This window comes from Camelus dromedarius, chromosome 7 (assembly GCF_036321535.1).
Source record: "Camelus dromedarius isolate mCamDro1 chromosome 7, mCamDro1.pat, whole genome shotgun sequence".
Classification (NCBI taxonomy): domain Eukaryota; kingdom Metazoa; phylum Chordata; class Mammalia; order Artiodactyla; family Camelidae; genus Camelus; species Camelus dromedarius.
Window position 1 is genome coordinate 64,082,429 of NC_087442.1, and position 13,578 is coordinate 64,096,006.

Sequence of the window (13,578 nt, forward strand, 5' to 3'; positions counted from 1 at the left end):
GATTCAGTTGAATCTCTACAATGTCTACATATAAAATATTGACATATTCTTCACATACTGAAAAAAATAGCAATAATAATAAGAAAAAGAAGGCAAAGAAGAGGAGGGAAAAGAGAAGAAAAGGGGAAAGAAGGAAGGAGGAAATGAAATATTATGTTTTTGCTCTAACCAAAAATCAAGATGTGCCTTACTTCCCGTATTTAATCATATTTAATCCATCAGCAAACTGTGTTTAGACTAGCTCCAAAATGTCTCAAACCCTTCACTTTCTGTTTATCTCCACGGCTACTCCTCTAGAGCAGGGAATCATTAGCTCTCACCTGGGCTACTGCTATATCCTTCCAGCTGACCTCCTAGTCTCTGCTCTTGCCCCTGTCCAGATTGTTTTCAGAACAACCAAAGGGATCTTTTTAAACTATGTATCAGTCCATGTCATGCTCCAGTTTAAACTGTTCACTGTTCACTGGCATGCTCCAGTTTAAACTGTTCATTGCACTTAGAATAAAGCCCAAACACCTGAGCTGACCATCACTCACAGCCCCACATGGCTCAGCTCTTCCCTAATTCTCCAGCTTCATCTTGTGCCACCTCCCACCCCCACCATCCCCACCCTTCCCCACCTTAGAGTCTTTGTACTTGCTGACCTTTCTACCTGGAAAGCTCCTGACTCCAGTATCCTCCCCTCATTTGAATGACAGGCTGCTTTTCATCTTTCAAGTCTCAATTTAAATGTCATCTCACAAAGGCTTGCCAGATTACCCCTTTTAAAGCAACCTTGTCCATTTATTTTTCTATGTCTTGCTTGTTTCCTCCCAAGTATTTGCCACAATTCTAATTAGGTATTTTTATAGGTTTGCTTTCTTGACTCTCAGCTCCTGCCCCTCACTTATCTCATTCCAGATAAGAGGATTGACATACTGGTGGGGATTAGACTCTGGGTGCTGTAGCCCTGCCCCTCTTTCCTCCTTCTCTTAAAAGCTAGCCTGTCTGTTGAGTGGGTAACTATCTGTGCACCTTTGTCAGGAGCTTTACAAAACTGGTTGTAAAACTGGTTCAGCACTGCCTATGGCTGAGTGTGAAGTCAGTCCAGTTGAGGCCTGAAGTATTAGGAAACCCACTGTGATGATACAGCTAAGCCATGACCACAACAGCTCCATGTATAAGAATATTAACATTTTGATCTGGATCTCAATGTCTTTGGAGATCAGTTAGAAGAAAGAGAGGTGCTATATATCGACCTATATAAGCACCAATATTTCTTTCCTGAAATTAATGAAAATCTAGGTCTGTGGCTTTTCAATCATCTTGAACAATTGTATCCTTTATTTTAACCATGTATATGTCAGTCCCAACGTATATGTTCCTCCAATGTGGGGGGAAAGAACTAATACAATAAATGCAAAGATGTTCTGATTATAGTAGTGATTATATTAATTAGCACTTTCATGTAGCAAGTAATAGGGAACTCAATTCAGATTAAAAACGTAAGAAAAATTCATTGGTTTACATTACAGAATATTTGCGAATTTATCTGAATCAGGGAGAAGTTGATCCCAGATCAAATGACTATGACGAGTTCCCAATTTCTTTCTCTCCATATCTTGGTTCTGCCAAGAGCTCTGAGAAGCTCAAGATGGAAAAAGAAATTGTATCACAAACAAACAGTATTGAGTCTGATGCTAAGGGACCTACCTCTGCCCTCATGGTTGCAAGATGGCTACCAGAGACTCCTGGGGCTGGGTATCTCCATTCACGTGCAGCAGCAAAGAAAGCATCTCCATCAGTAGCTTCTGCCAAAATATATATTTAAGAATTTTTATGTTTTCTTTCCCCTTAGAAACATGGGGAAAATCTCTTGGATTGAATTCTATACTATATTGAACCAGTCAATTCCTACAGCCAGGAATATGGGACACACTGGCCTAGGTCAACAACCAGTCATACCTCCAGAGCCAAGATGGGAATTGACCACCAAAGCTGTGTGACTGAGAATGAGCTGGAGGTCCTCTTGCTGAGGGAAGCAAGGGAGAGATGTTGAATGGAGGCACCCAATCAATGTCTGTGTAAACCTAACAGGCCTGAGTAACTGCAGCCTGATGTACAGTCCTACTCTACAGAATCAGCCTCTTATAATTCAAAACCCCCTATCTTCGAGAGTATTTGTGATCTTCCTCCCTCCCTTCCTCCTTCCTCCTTCCTTTCCTCCTTCCTTTTTCTTTTTTTCTACTAGACTGGCCAGGATAGTTAAACATCTGTGTCCATAGAGTTGTCTTAATTATAAAATCCTAAGGGAGCTTTTGGAAGAGCTTAAAGTTTAAGAAAATATGTGCTAAAGATGGAGACTGGGAAAAAAGCCCATTTCACAGAACAAATATAAAAGTGACAAATGAGCTGAGGCTTGGAAAAACAAATGCTGGAGACCAGGGCCTTCAATTAGGGGAGGGAGGCATAGGAAGTCTTACCAAGGAGTAAGTGGCATGGATTGTTTCAAGGGAACGTGTTTTCAGATAAGCTTTCCTAAACTGGCTTGACCCAAGAACGCTCCTGTTGTCCAGGCATCAGGCTGCTTCTCCTTTCCTATCTCCTCTGCTCAATTTCTTTCATCAACTGATAATAGGAAGGCACCTCACACTCATCTCAAACCTACTAAGGCATTGCCTGGGGTGAAAACACCCCGAGGGTGCTCAAGAAAGGAGAAGTAAATGACTCTAATGATAGGGTAATTAATCCTTTGCAAGTCAGGTGGACTCCAATTCTCTGCTTTCCACAAAAGGGAAAGACACGTAATCAATTCCTCAAGACGAGAGATTACTAAAAATAATCTTGTTGACTTATTACCTTGTAATTTTGGGTATGTAACTGAGAAGAATTTGAAAAATTGAGCCCTGTTGCTATAAGAAAACCCCATCATTCCTATTTAAGTTAGGTGAAGACCTTCTCACCTGTATCTGCTAAGTCATACACTCAACACTCATGATGAACCCTGGACATTCATCCCTGGATATGTGGAGAGAAAGGCTTTACTCATCTCATTAAGAACTGCAATTCCAATACAATTTTACGTTTTATGTTTAGTAGTTATTCATCAATATTTGCCATATGTTTATGCTGTTTTGAGAAATTGTGCATTATTTTCTAACATTTATAACCTTATGATAACAGCAAATTTTAAATTATTTCCATTTGCTTTCACATTTCTGTTGCATAGAAGTATGTTATTCATGAAATACTTTAAAGTATAAAACATATTAGGAAGCTGAATGGAAATAAAATTTCAAGAAGAAAAATGAACAAAAGAAAATTTCCTACAGGTAAAGAACAACTTATTTATGTGTATTTTAAAAGTATGATGAAGCATCAAATTTTTATATTATTTAGATTCTACTGGATAGATATTAAACAGTGATGGCAGTTTATTTTTAAATGTCATTATTTATAATATGTTGGGATATATATTATATATATATAACTCTTTTAACATGATAAAAATTTTAGGCATCAACTTAAAAATGTGGTGAGGGTTGTATTGCTTCTTAAAATATTTTAGGAGTACTTGAGTGAACATGTCTGGAGACAATGAAAGGAGAAAATTATGTTAGACAGGAAAATGATGAAGGAAAGAACAGGCCCACTGTTGAGACTGATTGCACAATGAAATATGATGACAAAGAACCTGTCTACTCACATTTGCTTCTGTGCCCTTTATCAAAGAGAAAGATCTAACAAGAATGATTGAATGGAAATTGGTAAAGGGGAAGAGAAGCCCAAGACAGAAAAAGAAATTGTAAGAGTATACTCATCTCCTTTGGGAGCCAACAGAAGGTAGTGAGAATAGCAAGGATTTGAGTCAGCCAGTTGTTATTTATGTACCATGGCGAGAGACACAACCCACTTCAGCTGTACTATGGGCATAAAGTGATCTACCATATAGGGTTAAATTTCATAAATCTAAATGTAAAGTGCTTTGAGGCACAGAGCCAAGCATAGCCATACATAAAGAGTAGCTATTGTAGTTATTAGGAAGCTGTGGGCCTTGCAGCAACTTATCCTTTGAGGTTTGAGCTCACTTTCCTCCTCCGTAACGCAGGGGTAATAACACGTGCCTCTCAGGATTACTATGAGGATTAAATTGATAATAAACCTGAGAGCACTTATAACACAAAGAAGGCATTCAATAAATATTAGTTCTTTCCCCACCCCTTCCTTCTCTAGCTCTCTGTTGATTTAGACAGTTCTAAGGTACCCCTGATGAGACATGATGAGAAAGAGTCTAATTCCAAATACCTATTTATAGAAGAGTCTATTACTTTTACTGTCTCTACTAGTAAGAAGACTAAATCTGGAATGATTCTTTCTCTTGCTGAGAAAAGAGACCAGGGTCTTGTATTACAAATGACTATCCTTGTGGATATGACCTTTCTGCTTTACTGGCAAATCTCATTAATGACCAAATTATTTTCATCAAATTGTAGAAGACAAATATATTGCTGATCTATGACCATGTAATCAATCCTCTCACAAAGAGGACCTCCTCACAAAGAAACAGTTCTTCCCAAGTGTTTCCTTTTCTCTCATGAGTGAAATGACAAAGCGCTTAATAATCTATGGGAATAAATGCTGTTGATTCATGTGGTTCAATTATTTTGAATGGCACCAAGTATGCCTTCTCTTTGCAGCTTTGTGTACAAAACAAAGCCTGGTTTAAGATGAGTTAGGATGCGCAGGAGGGAGTTAGGGAACCAATTTTCACTGAACAGGCAGGAAATATGTCTAAAGCCACTTCCTCCATTTTAATCTGTGGGATAATGTCCATTTGGGTCTTTTCAGAAATAGTCTGTCAAGTTGCTGTTCCCTGTTGAGGAGAAGGGTGTAATGACTCTGAAGAGTAGCCCAACTGCATAGGAAGGCCCCATATCAGCCAGGATCCCAGCAAAAACAAATGGTACACTCTCCAAGGGAGTGAAAGTAGTTATCGTTGACGATGGATAATGGGTAGGTGGGCATCCATTATACTAGTTTCTCTATATCTGTCTATGTTTGAGACTGTCTATAGTAAAACATATGAAAACAGAGGAGTACAAAAGAGGGACTGAGGAAAGTGACTTACAAAGGTGTGGGCGGAGGTTACAGGAAAACAAGGGAAAGTGATTCCTCCCTCCTTCCCCTCCACACCCCACCCACCTAGAACTGGCAACAGTGGGAAGTGCTGCCAGCAGCCATCTGGAAGGCAAAAGGGAGAGGGACCAGCCCCAGACACCCAGGGAGACCTTTAGCTGTAGGAAAGGGCCACCATCAGGAACTGTGGCTTGGGATGGAGGAATGCAGCCACTGTCAGCCAAGGCCCAGTACTTAATTTGTGGAGCCCAGTGCAAACTGAAAAATCAAGAAAAAAAAAATGTGCTTCAAGGTCCTGCATTATGAAACACTAGCTTTTCTTCCACAGTCCCCCCACCCCACCAACTTGACTGGTCATGTTTTAAATGTTTTGTATTCAACAACATTCTAAATAAAGAAAAAATTAAAAGTTTAAATTATTAGCATGAACTCTACCACTTAACTTGTGCACTGTCAGTTTTAAATGCAATATAAGAGCATTTAATTTGCATGCAGAACCACTAAAATTAGCCACTCCATATTTCATAGGACATACTTGCACTAGTATTTTTTTTCTTACTGGAACAGTGGAAACACTGCACAAAACTCAACTGTTTTATTTCACTTTTTTATACACATTGTACCAACACTGGCTGCCTTTGGTTTACTGATGAGTAAAGAGGGACTGAAAGGAAAAGGAACTATGGATTTCCCTATATTCCCTTTCCTTCTATGGCATCATTCTTAGTGTAAGTGGTTGGCTAAAATAGGGAAGTAACATGACTGAAAAAGGACATGACAGAGTGCCTTGGCTGTTTGGGTTTCTTAGCACGCCACTGCCTTTTTTCCCCCTAAATTTGAAGCAAGTTTTGGTTCAAGTGGAAAGAGAGGCATTTCAGGCTTAATTAGTCATAAATGTGACAGGTTTACCTTGACCCTGCTTTGAGTCTCAGTGAACTCCCAAGTGTCATGGGTGCACAGGAATCCTATGCCTGTGGGGCATGGGAAATGCTCTATGCTAACGGGGCAACCAGAAATGGCAGACATATCTCGTGTGTCTCTCCTCTGTTCACATATCAGACTTTATCACCAAATACATGTTCAAAGATAAACTTAAGAATTGCAGAATGGTGTCAACAAAGCATTAAACCAAGTGCAGGGCCCTTCTGAGTCTGGGGCCTTGTTGACTGCAGAGGTCACACACCCATGAAACCCACTCTGCTGCCAACCCTGACCAGGCAAGGAAGGGCCAGGAGAGTTAATGCTCCTTCTTCCAGTCCACCACCTCCTGCAGATGACCCCACTGGTGGCAAAAGAGCCAGAGATGTATCCAAAGAGGATAGTCTCCTAAGCTACAGACTAGGCGAGAGAAGGGTGGAGAGTGGGTCTGGGGGGGCAAACAGAATATCCAGCACAGGGTACTCCCAAATCTATTTCCAACAAATTTGGTTCCTTTTCAATTCATCTAAGATAACAAGGACCAGGTAGGCCCCAGGCGTGTCTCCAAATTTTTGTGGGGCCTGATGCTGATGCAATTTTGTGAGCCCTCTACAAAACAAACAAACAAACAAATAAAACAGAATTACAAATATAAATCTAGTACAAAAATGGCTATTTACTGAGAATGAGAAATTACAGTAAAATAAATACTGGAGCTTGGAAGGTCCAAGTCCCTTTCTTCTGAGGTCCCTTGAAGATATACCAGCAATGCCTACAGATAAATGCTTCCTGATCGCACCCTGGCTTCCCTCTCCCCACCAAGAGCACTCTATAACCCCAAGCAACAACTTCCATTCACAGGGGCCTAGGAAGTGAGGAGTCCTGAGGCTAAAACTTTATCAGCTTTATGGTAAATTCCTCTGTAGACCCAAAAACTTAAAATGTAGAATTAAGTGACTGGAGAAGCAAGCATTTCCTAGCAGGTGAAAAGGGTGGGCCCTTGAGCTGTGATGTGACCCCTCCCCTACTGCACGTAGACAGCGAGCCCGCGTGTTGGGCTCCTCTGGCTTAGTGCTTTTTCGCTGTAGTCAGGAAATTCCATTGAGTCTCAGGTATGTTAGGTAGGGAATCGAGAAGGTAGTGGACAGTCAGGGCCACCCCTTTGCATTCTCAGTGTCTTGTCTACCCCTTGCACTGCTGGTTGGCTAGGCTGGAATAAGCCAAAGGGAAAACGACTTTAAGGACTCATTGTTCTCAGTCACCTTCAAATTCTGACCAGATTTTTTGCTGTGGCCTAACCAACAGACTCCTCTGTAGACAGAAACTACTAGTAGGCTTTCTTCACAGCAGCTGAGGCAAAGGTGGAGGCAGTTTAGATTCAGGAGAAAGAAGGAGCACTTCAGTTGGATGGAAGGGCTGCCCTCAATGGGGTTCTGGGGTCTGAGCCCTGGAGGCTGAGCAGGAGCCCATGGGGAGGAAGGAAGAGGGAAGATGAGGACAAAAGAAGGGGACTCACAGGTAAATGTAGGGAAATGGAAAGGTGCTAAAGAAAGATTTCAAACTTTGCTAAAGCCCTGGTGTGGGTGAACTCACTATTTGCTCTAGGCATAGGGGTAGCTGCTGATACACGAGCGAAGAATACGTGCTTAACATGAGAGCATTTGATCTAAATAAGACAGAAGAAAGTAGTCTAAAGTGCCTAGGTTAAAATCTTGACCTTATTCCTTAATAGCTGTGAGACTTCAATCAAGAAACTCATTCTTTCTGTGTCTCAGTTTCCTTAGCTTTAAGATGAGGGTATGTTACATTACAGTATGTTATGTCATATCACGTCATATCACGTCATGTCACGTCCCATTATGTTATTACATCATGTTATATGGAGCTCACCTCATAGTGTCGCTTTGAGAATAGATAAGTTAACAATTATCAACTATCTATAATAGTTCTTAGTATGTATGAGTTAATAGAAAATATACATATTGGTCTCCACCCCATTCCCAGCACAGAGCTCCTAAAACCTTTGTAATTTCCTACGTGATAAGAGCACTAGGAGCATCTTTGATTCTAACGTTTGGTCTTTGGCCCTAGTTCCAGACACTGATCTCCTAAATCCCTTGGAATTTCCTGGGTGACAGCAGTGCCTTTTGTTCTAATAAAGTGACTCCTGGTGGGCTTTTGGATGGGAGCTGGTCACCAGAAAGACCAAGCCATGATTAGAAACTTGGAATTTTCAGCCCACCTCCCATTCTCTAGAGAAGGGAGAAGGGCTGGAAATGGACTTAATGATCCATCATGCCTACATGATGAAAACTCCCTAAAAATCCCAAAAGTATGGGGTTCAGAGAGCTTCTAGGTTGGTGAACAAGTGGACATGCTAGGAGAGTGGAGGGCTAGTAGAGGGCTTGGAAGCTCCATGCCCCTTCCCCCAGACTTTGCCCTTCATATCTCTTCCATCTGGATGCTTCTCTGTATCCTTTAATAAACTGGTAAACGTAAGTTTTTCCATGAGTTTGGTGAGATGTTCTAGCAAATAATCGAATCCAAGGGGGAGCAGGTAGCCAAGTCAAACAGAAATTGTGGGTAATCTGGGGAGGGGAGAGGGTTGTGCCTGGTATATAAACTGGCAAGGGAGAGGGACAGTCTTGCGAGATGGAGCCCTTAACCTGTGGGATCTAATGCTATCTCCAGGTAGATAGTGTCAGAATTGAGTTAAATGGTAGGACACCTAGCTGGTGTTGCAAAACTGCTTGGTGTGGGGAAAAAACCCACACATCTGGTGTCAGAGGCGTTGTGAGTGTGATAGTGGTGTGACTGTAAGAAAGTAGTGAGAATACAGGAGTAGTATAGGTTTTTCTTACATAGTGCACAATTAGTGCTTCACAAAAATGAGAAATTATTGTGAAATGACTCCAAATTTAGGGCTTATACACATTCGGGCAATATTTAAAGCGCTAGTATTTCTGCAACAGATGAAGAATATGACCCATTCATTTAATGATGTATAGTTTTACAAAAATTATGATTTTGAATGGGTGGATTTTTCCATGTTTAATCTCTAGCCAAAGATAAGTATTACGAAGTTTTCATTAATAAAACACAGTCATTTCTGAACTTTTCTCACCAAAAAGCAGAGTTACACTTTACCTTTTGATGCCTTGCTGAGAAACTGTCCTACTCCACCATCCCCAAACACTGAGGAAAGGTTGTGCTTTCTCTTTAACTTTGGTCAGTTTATACACTAACATATGGAGGTCAGATGGAATACCAGATCCCACTGAGCAAATAGCTAGGTGGGGCTCTTTCCTCATTAAAGGCATTTAATTTAGATTAGAATCAAGTTTGAATAAAATAAACAGTTTTGAAAATGTTAGGGAAGGTTGATTTTTTTTTGCTTCTAGAGGTCAACTTGAAATAAAATAGGAAGAGTCAGACTTTCTGGACTCCTGTGCATCTCTGAGCAAGCACATCACATAACCTCACTGATTTCCATGTCTCCATCCACAGAAGAATCATGTGGAGAGCGTTGCCCAGCCCCGTTCCTAAGGTTCTTGTGAGAATTAAAAAAATTTTTTGTTGTTTAAAAAAATTGAAAAACAAAAACACTCTACAAATGCAAAAAGAATGTACACAAATAACTCTCTTCTTACCCGATTTCTTTTTTGCATGTCATTCAACAGTAGGTAGACTGGCTTATATGTCAGGAGCAACAGCCCTGAATTAATCCCATTCATGTCTTTGAAGTGCTCTTACCGGTATCTGCAAGGGAAAAAAAAAAACACAACTTGATTAACCAGTGTTCTTTAATGTTCCTTAAAAGTAAATGGTACCTGGCCAATAAGAGGTACTCAATAAATGTTTGTTGAGTGAATTTGAAAGTTCTATAATTTAAAACATTTGACAAGATTCCACTCCCAAGGATGCTAAAAGTCAAAACAATGACTAAAACAACCTAGTTACTAAGGAGATATAATTTTCTTGGAGAGAGAGTTGAATAATAACGGGAACCAGGGCCTTGTGGTAAATGCTCTTCATCTGGAACCGTTGTGGTGACGGTCCAGCATGAATGCATAATATCAACACGATTTAGCATTTCTATTAAAGAAATAAAGAGTGAAAGGTAAAAGTAAAAACTTGAAGGTGTTATTAAACTCTTCATTGTAACATAGCGTTGGCAAAAAAATGCATGTGGATTTCATAAACTCTGTGAGTAAGCAGGACATTAGCAGTGTGTGTGCACAAGCATAGAACGGTGACCCCCTAAGGGGGAGAAAAGGGTTAAAGGGGTCTTATAGATTCAAGATATTGGTAACTGCTGGCTATAATTCATAAAGAGGTTGGGAAAGGAAAAAAGGATTCTTTGTGGGTTTGTTTGTTTGTTCGTTTGTTTTGGTTTTTTAACGTGATATTAACAGAGACCATCTACTATCTGTCTTTTCCAACATTTGTCTAAATATTTTGTAGGTATTTGTTAGCAATTTTTTTTCTTTCTCTGAACAGCTTTATTGAGATACAATTCTCACATATCACGTAATTCACCCATTTAGAGTGTACAATTCAATAGTTTTCCCCCTATTCACAAGATTGTGCAACTGTTACCACTATTTAATTCCAGTACATTTTCATCACCCCTAAAAGAAACCCCTCCCTATTTGCAGTCACTCCTCATTTCCTCCCCTCCCCCAGGACAACGATTAATTTACTCTCTTACCTCTGTAAATCTGTCTGTCTATTCTGGACATCTCAAACAAATGGAATCATACAATGTGTGATCTTTTGTGATTGGCTTCTTTCACTTACATAATGTTCTCAAGGTTCATCCTGTTGTAACATGTATCTGTGTTTCATTTTTCTTTGTTGCTGAGTAATAGTCCATTGTATGGATACACCACATTTTATTAATTCTTTTAACCAGCAAGAGACATTTGGGTTGTTTTCACTTTGGGGCTATTTTGAATAATGCTCTTATCAACACTGATGTAGAGGCTTTGTGTGGACATATATATCCATTTCTCTTGAGTATATATCTAGGAGTGGAGTGGCTGGGTCATATAGTAGCTCTGTGTTAACTTTTTAAATAAACTTTTAAAAATTTGAGATACAATTCACATACTATAAAACTCACCATTTTAAAGTATACATTTTACTGGATTTTAGTATAGTCACAAGATTATGCAACCATCATCAACATCTACTTATAGAAAAATTTCATCTCCCCAAATAGAAACCCTGTACCCAATATCCTTGAATTAATGTTGGATCAGTAAGCCTAAGAGTCCTTTGTTCTTTCTTTTGCCTTGGGAAAACGATTTAAAACACATTGTCATTTTTATTAAAATTGAAATTTCATCTGAGTGAAAAATAAGTACTTTGACTTTTTAAAATAATGGGTTTATTGAGATGTAATTCATATACCATAAAACTTACCCATTTAAATTGTACAATTTAGAGGTTTATAGTACCTTCACAAAGTTGTGTAATCATTACCACTGTCTAATTCCAGAACATTTTCATCATGCCAAAAAGAAACATTGTACCCTTAGCAGTCATTCCCCATTCTTCCCTCCCCTTAGCCTCTAGCAACCACTAATTTATTCTTTGTTTCTATGAATCTTCCCATTCTGGACGATGTTTAACTTCTTAAGGACTAAAAAAAAATTATTATACTATTGTCCATGAACCACTTCTTAGAAGCATAAATCACTTGGTTACACAATGTGCGTGTGCACAGGCACAGGCACACGCACACACACCTACTGTTTTTTGTCACTACTGACATTTTCACACCTCCATGCCACTTTGTTGTACTCACAGGTGAACTCAGTACCTGTTAAAATACCAAAGTGGGGAAAATATAGGAAGCATACGGCAAACTATTGGTATCCTCAACAGAGAGATTTACCCATCTCCCCAGTAATCATATAATTTCAAACTAAAACAAGATAATTTTTTAATAAAAAGAAATCTCTTCCAAAAGAGAATCTCAACACTATAATACTCAGTATTGCTGAGGATGTAAGGAAAGAGTTACTCTCATACACTATCAATTGGAATTTAAAGTATGTATAACATTTCTCAAGCCCAATTTGGTGAGATGTATCAAAAATCTTTAAAATATTTGTACTTTTTGACCCAGAAATTCCACCTTAAGGAATTTAATCTAAATAAATTATTTTAGAACTCCCTAAAGATATATGTGTAGGGTTGTTTATTATCTCATTGGTATTTAAAATAGCAGAAAACAGGGGAAAAAAACCTAAATTTTTTTAACATTTTTTATTGAGTTAAAACCTAAATATTTTTAAGAGAAAGAGGTTAATTAATTAACTTCCAAAGAGCCATATGATGAATTACCAAATTGTTAAAAATTATATTGAGGACCAGCAATGAACAGTGGAATTTGAAATAAAAAACATAGTATCATGTACACTAGAACCCCCCAAAATGAAATTCTAAGGTATAAATCTAACAAAATATGTACAAGGTCTATATGAGAAAAACTACAAAACTCTGGTGAATGACATCAAATAAGCACTAAATCAGTGGAGAGATATTCCATATTATTGAATAGGAAGAGTCAATATTGTCAAGATGTCAGCTCTTCCCAACTAGATCTATAGATTCAATGCAATTCCAATCAAAACCCCAACAAGTTATTTTGTGGATATTGGCTAATAAAATACTCTAAAGTTTATATGCAGAGGAAAAAGACCTAGGATAGCCAACACAATATTGAATAAGACCAAAGTTGGAGTACTAACACTACCCAACTTCAAAACTTATGACAGTAAAGCTACAGAAATTAAGACTGTGTGAAATTGGCAAAGGAACAGACAAATAGATCAATGGAACAGAATAGAGAGTCCAGAAACAGACCATGGACTATTTATAGAATAAATACATATATTTACTTACAAATAAATATAGTCAACTGATCTTTGACAAAGAAGCAGAGGCAATACAATGGAGCAAAGATAGTCACTTCAATAAATGGTACTGGAACAACTAGACAGCCACAGAATGTCTAGATACAAAAAATAAATCAAGACAGAGTTTAGATCCTTCACCAAAATTAACTCAAGATGGATCATAACACCTAAACATAAAATATGAAATTATAAAATTCCTACAAGATAACATAGGAGAAAACCTAGATGACTTTTTCGATACACCAAAGGCACAACCCATTAAAGAAAATTGATAAGCTGGATTTCATTAAGTTAAATACTTGAAAAATGATGTAAAGAGAATGAGAAACAAGCCACAGACTGAAGGAAAATATTTACAAAAGACACATCTAATAAAGGACTGTTATGCAAAATATACAAAGAACTCTTAAAACACGACAATAAGAAAACAAACAACCCAATTTAAAAATGGGCCAAAGAATTTAACAGACGCCTCGCCAAAGAAGATAATACAGATGGCAAATAAGCATATGAAAAGAAGCTTCACATCATATGTCATCAGCAACATGCAAAGTAAAACAACAAGGAGATACCATTATACATCTATTGGATGTATAATGCAAAGTAAAACAACAAG

At 38.5% G+C, this 13,578-nt stretch overlaps 1 protein-coding gene across 2 annotated transcripts in view; it reads right to left on the reverse strand.

Moving 5' to 3' along the window:
- Positions 1-13,578, reverse strand: part of CDK14 (cyclin dependent kinase 14) — a 555,862-nt gene that overhangs the window by 501,495 nt on the left and 40,789 nt on the right. For both annotated transcript variants that reach the window (XM_031454861.2, XM_031454862.2), the window contains exons 2-3: positions 9,684-9,792; positions 1,693-1,790 (exon numbers count right to left, since the gene is read on the reverse strand). The gene's annotated coding sequence lies outside the window, so the exon portion shown is untranslated. The remainder of the gene's footprint in view (positions 1-1,692; positions 1,791-9,683; positions 9,793-13,578) is intronic.